The following is a 6000-nucleotide window of genomic DNA, read 5'->3' as shown; positions in this document are numbered from 1 at the left end:
TCCTTTTTTTCATTGAATAATCCTGCCTAGACGTCTCTTAGCACTGGCTGATTTCACCCATTCTGACCTTAATGGTCACAAACACAGAAGAGCTCTTGTCCCATGCCGTCACAGAAGAGTTTGTGGGAAAATAGAACTAAAGGACTTTCTCCATGTAATTCTCTCAAAGCAAAGAAAAAAAAATTTTTTCCCAAAGGAAAATTGGCTCTGTGGAAAATGCTAATTGGTCGTGGCAGAAAATGTCTGAGATGAAAAGTTCAAACTCACAACAAAGCCAGGCAGTACCCGAGGCATCGATGTAAGAACTCACTTGCGGCTCTAACCGTCATTTCTGAGACCTCTTCTGGGATCTGCGAGAGAGCTACGCTCCACTTGGATTCTTCCGGCGCTCAGCAGTGGGCATGCCGGCATTTGGCAGCTGAGGCTTCATCAGGAGAAAACTCTTGCTTTGGCAGAAGGATAACCATGAGAGGTGGTGAGAGGCTGGGCGGTGCGCTGTGTCAGCAGTTAACGTCACAGGCCTGTGAGCATCCAATGAGAACTGATGGAGGGGGCTGACGGGAAAGATGGCTGGGAGGTCGCAGTCAGTTTCAAGTCTTGTATGGGCAGCTGTTAAGAAAGGAATGCCCTCTTGGACTCTACAAATAGAACTCGAGCGAGTCCAAAATAGGCTCTCTGTACTTAATCTCCTGGCTGAGCCTTTGTTGGAATTCAGCTGTTGCTGCCACATTTTCAGGATGCCAGAAATTTCTCCTCCAGGGAAGATAATCACAGGGTATGGTGACTACATTTACAAGGCACTATTTCTTTAAGAAGAAATAGGGAGACTATCTCAAGTGCAGTCTTCCAAGTGCTAGCATTTATTTATTTTGGAGGTAATTACAGAAGCCAGAACTCCCACGTTCTGCACCTATAAAGAATTTAGTCCAGGGGCCGGGCAGTGGTGCATACATGCTATGCTGCACAAGGGCCTGGCCCCCACCTACAAGGGGAACGCTTCATGAGTGGTGAAGCAGGGCTGCAGGTGTCTGTCTGCCTGTCTGTCTATCTATTTATCTATCTCCACTTCCCCTCTCAATTTCTGTTTCTATCTAGAAAATAAATGAAAACAATTAAAAAAAAAACAGCAACAGAACTTGGTCTATATTCCCAGAGGGGGAGAAATGATAGGGTGAAGATGACCAGAGGGCTTTGAACTCCAACTCTATCAAGACCTTGGAGAGAGAAGAGGAAAAGAAGAAGGATGCTCAGAAGTAGTAATAGGTGTAGGTGTGACTTGGAAAGGGAGAGAAGGCAGGACCATAGGAAAAAAAATGGGCAAAAGTGCAACTAGATAGTTATAGAGAAATAACAGTCAGCCAGCCCATCTCTGCAGAACTGCTGCAGCTCCCAGCAGAGGGACTGTGGGTATTTATTCTGAGGGACATGCGTATGTCGTTCACTCATGTTTCCTTCCAATCCCTAGCACTTCGCGTAACCATTCTGCTATCTCCCCCCACACGGCCCCTAATATTGGCAAGACTGATTTCCGCCAGTTTCTCACTGCTCTTTGGTCTCCTGTTTTGAGCACATTTATCTGCTCTTTGGGATTAGACTCTTTAAAAATATTTATTTATGTATCAACACATGATAGAGGATGGAGAGAAAGAGGAAAGAGGAAGGAGAGAGAGAGAGACAGACAGAGACAGAGCACCACTGGGGATCAAACCTGGGACATCGCGCTCCCCAGCCCAGCATCTCTCTGCCATCTCCCGGGCTCATGAGTAGATGCTTTCAGGCTTCGCCACCTTTGCCGTGAACTAAGCGCAAGGTGATTCTTGTAGACACTGAGCATGAGTAGGATCACAGTGCTTGTCTTGTCTGTTTTTGTAACTGAGTCATTTTGCGTGGCATGACCCTTGTAGCATGTTCTCTTCTGGAAGACTCAAAAAGTGAGTCCACCCAAACGCATTTTTCCCAAAGTGCTATTCCCTCTTAATGTGCATGGCTCCATGTGAAGCCGGAGGAGGGCCTGTGGGGCCAGGACGCCTCCCCTGCCTGACACACTGCATCTGCACAGCCCTCCTGCACAGCGTTCCTGTGGGGATGCTCATCCCACCAATCAGCCAGCTTCTCTTCCACACTGTGGCTTTTCCTACACACACACACACACATATGCTACAGATAAGTAAACAATAATATAAACAACACTTGTAAACTTACCTGAATAATAATGATAAACCTTACCTGAATAATAATAATAAACCTTAGATGAATAATAATAAACCTGTATTGTATACTTGGGAGTTACTAGGAGCATTATTTAAAAAAAATATTTATCCCCTTTTGTTGCCCTTGTTTTATTGTTGTAGTTATTGATGTCGTTGTTGTTGGATAGGACAGAGAGAAATGGAGAGAGGAGGGGAAGACAGAGAGGGGGAGAGAAAGACAGACACCTGCAGACCTGCTTCACCGCCTGTGAAGCCTCCCCTGCAGGTGGGGAGCCAGGGGCTCGAACCAGGATCCTTACGCCGGTCCTTGTGATTTGCACCACGTGTGCTTAACCTGCTTTGCTACTGCCCGACTCCTAAGAGCATTTAAAAAAATTATTTATTTATCCCCTTTTGTTGCCCTTGTTGTTTTATTGCTGTAGTTATTATTGTTGTTAATGTTGTTGTTGGATAGGACAGAGAGAAATGGAGAGAGGAGGGGAAGACAGAGAGGGGAGAGAAAGACCCCTGAGGTCGTGGGCAGCAAAATCACTCAAATTTAGCATGTGTGCCAAACTGTGTCTCAACCCTCAACAGTCAGACGTCTCCAACAAGCCGATGTATTCGCCAGAGGTGTTACAGCGTCTACTTAGAAACCCGTCTGCACTCTCATCTAAGTCACATATGGGCAAAACTCAACACAGTATTGATTCTGCTGCCGGTTTCTTTCAGCTGTGAGCAATGAAATCAATTGTTTTGCTTTTCCAAAACACAGTGGTGGGACAAGCATTAGACAGACATTTCAGTTCCAAAACCAACAGGAAAGAGAAAGACTCAGGGAGTGGAGCTGGGGGGAGGGGTGACAGTTCCCAAACGCCCCTGCTCAGGCGCTCTGCCCTGCAGGCTAATGGGGCTCTGCCTTCGCCACACACTGGACAGCGACTGGGCTCTGGGCTCCAGCTCTGGGAGGCCCGTCCGGAGACACCGTGTGTCCATCCCAGCAGCCAAAAACACCCCAGCCCATGGCACTGGGATCTTGGGAGCCATTCCGCCCAAAGGTCCTGCAGAGCAGCGCCCACCCCAAGGCATTCCAGCCTGACCACAGCTCAGGTACCCCACTGGGCCCCGGGAGGGACAGTGGGCTCCACCTCTCTGAACCACCTTTGGGATCATCCCCGTTTCCTTGACAGTAGGGCCTGGTTTCCTTCTTGAAACCGGGCCCTTGACTAATAAAGCATTTAAATAGCCCTGTTGTCTTGATACCTGATCCCGTGAGCTCTGATCCCCTGAACACAGAATCCCCTGTTCCCTGAGTTCAGATCCCCTGAGCCCTGAGTCCCCGGATCCCTGACCCTTGAAGCCCTGAGTCCCCTGATCCCAGATCCCCTGAGCTGAGATCCCCTGATCCAGATTCCCCCAAGCCCTGATCCCAGATCCCGTGACCCCCAGATCCCTGATCTCATGAGCCCAGATTCCCTGAGCCCAATCCCCGATCCCATCAGCCCCAAATCACCTGAGTCCTGATCCCCACGAGCCCTGATCCCTGGTCCCATGAGCCCTGACCCCATGAGCCAAGATCCCCATGACCCCTGGTCCCCACGAGCCCTGACCCCCCCAAGAGCCCTGATCCCTATCCTATGATCCCTAATCCCTGACCCCATGAGCCCTGATCCCTGACCCCATGAGCCCAGATCCCCGAACCCATGAGCCCAGATCCCTGACCCCATGAGCCCTGATCCCTGACCCAATGAGCCCTGAGCCCCTGATCCCCGAACCCATGAGCCCTGATCGCTGATCCCCATGAGCCCAGATCCCTGACCCCATGAGCCCAGATCCCTGATCCATGAGCCCAGATCCCTGACCCCATGAGCCCAGATCCCTGACCAAAGAGCCCAGATCCCTGACCCCATGAGCCCAGATCCCTGACCCATGAGCCCAGATCCCTGACCCCATGAGCCTAGATCCCTGACCCATGAGCCCAGATCCCTGACCCCATGAGCCCAGATCCCTGACCCCATGAGCCCAGATCCCTGACTCCATGAGCCCAGATCCCTGACCCCATGAGCCTAGATCCCTGAACCATGAGCCCAGATCCCTGACCCCATAGCCCTGATCCCTGATCCCCGACCCCATGAGCCCTGATCGCTGATCCCCAGGAGCCCAGATCCCTGACCCATGAGCTCTGACCACCACGAGCCCAGATCCCTGACCCATGAGCCCAGATCCCTGACCCCATGAACCCAGATCCCTGACCCCATGAGCCCTGAGCCCCTGATCGCTGACCCCCACGAGCCCAGATCCCTGACCCCATGAGCCCAGATCCCTGACCCATGAGCCCAGATCCCTGACCCCCACGAGCCCAGATCCCTGACCCATAAGCCCAGATCCCTGACCCCATGAGCCCAGATCCCTGACCCCCACGAGCCCAGATCCCTGACCCATGAGCCCAGATCCCCTGATCGCTGACCCCCACGAGCCCAGATCCCTGACCCCCACGAGCCCAGATCCCTGACCCCCACGAGCCCAGATCCCTGACCCCCACAAGCCCAGATCCCCTGATCGCTGACCCCCACGAGCCCAGATCCCTGACCCCATGAGCCCAGATCCCTGACCCATGAGCCCAGATCCCCTGATCGCTGACCCCCACGAGCCTAGATCCCCTGCAGACAGACCCGTCGGCGGCAGGCGGCGCCCCGGCTCTGGTGTCTGGGGGTCCACTCCGGGCCCCACGGCCGACAGGCCCGGCCTCCTGCAAGACCGCCACAGCCCCGCCCCGCCCCCACGACCTCGTGCGCCAGCCACGTGCCCACCACCTCTGCGCACGGGGCGTGATGACGTCACGGACGTGCTGACGTCGCACGCTTGGCGTCAACGGCCGGAGCAGGAGCGGGCGCCCACGCTGGTTGCTGCCCGCCCTGGGCGGCGTGGCGCTCCCCGCCCGGCCCGCAGGGAGCTGCTTCCAGCTGCAGAGCCGCGTGTGGAGCGTGTGCCCGCGGCCCGGCCCCGCAAGGACGCTGCGGACGGGACAGCCGCCTCCTCCGCGCCGCCCCCCCGCGCCCGCCAGCCCAGGTAGCCGTTGTCTTCGCACTGCGCATGCGCGCCACGGACCACGTGTCTGCCTCCCGCTCCCCTCCCCCCTTTTGCCTTTTTTTAAAAAAATTTTTTATTTATAGAAAGGAAACGCGGACTAAACCACAGGATAGGAAGGGCGCAACTCCTACAGTTCCCACCACCAGGACTCTGTATCCCAGCCCTCCCCCGACAGCTTTCCTGCTCTCCTTCCTTCCTAAATATTTATTCCCTTTTGTTGCCCTTGTTGTTTTATTGTTGTGGTTATTATTGTTGTTATTATTGATGTCATTGTTGTTGGATGGAACAGAGAGAAATGGAGAGAGGAGGGGAAGACAGAGAAGGGGAGAGAAAGACAGACACCTGCAAACCTGCTTCACCGCCTGTGAAGCGACTCCCCTGCAGGTGGGGAGCCGGGGCTCGAACCGGGATCCTTATGCCGGTCCTTGCGCTTTGCCACCTGCGCTTAACCCGCTGTGCTACCGCCCGACTCCCAGCAAGGGTCTTTATTTATAAAAGGAAACACCGACAGGACTATAGGATATAAGGGTACAACTCCACACAATTCCCACCACCAGATCTCCGTATCCCAGCCCCTCCCCAATAGCTTTCCCATTCTCTAGCCCTCTGGGAGTATGGACCCAGAGTCACTGTGGGGTGCAGAAGGTGGAAGGTCTGGCTTCTGTAATTGCTTCCCTGCTGAACATGGGTGTTGACAGGTGGATCCATACTCCCAGCCTGT

This window comes from Erinaceus europaeus, chromosome 6, assembly GCF_950295315.1.
Source record: "Erinaceus europaeus chromosome 6, mEriEur2.1, whole genome shotgun sequence".
Lineage (NCBI taxonomy): Eukaryota > Metazoa > Chordata > Mammalia > Eulipotyphla > Erinaceidae > Erinaceus > Erinaceus europaeus.
The sequence above is the reverse complement of the archived record's forward strand: the minus strand, read 5'-3'. Positions refer to the sequence as shown.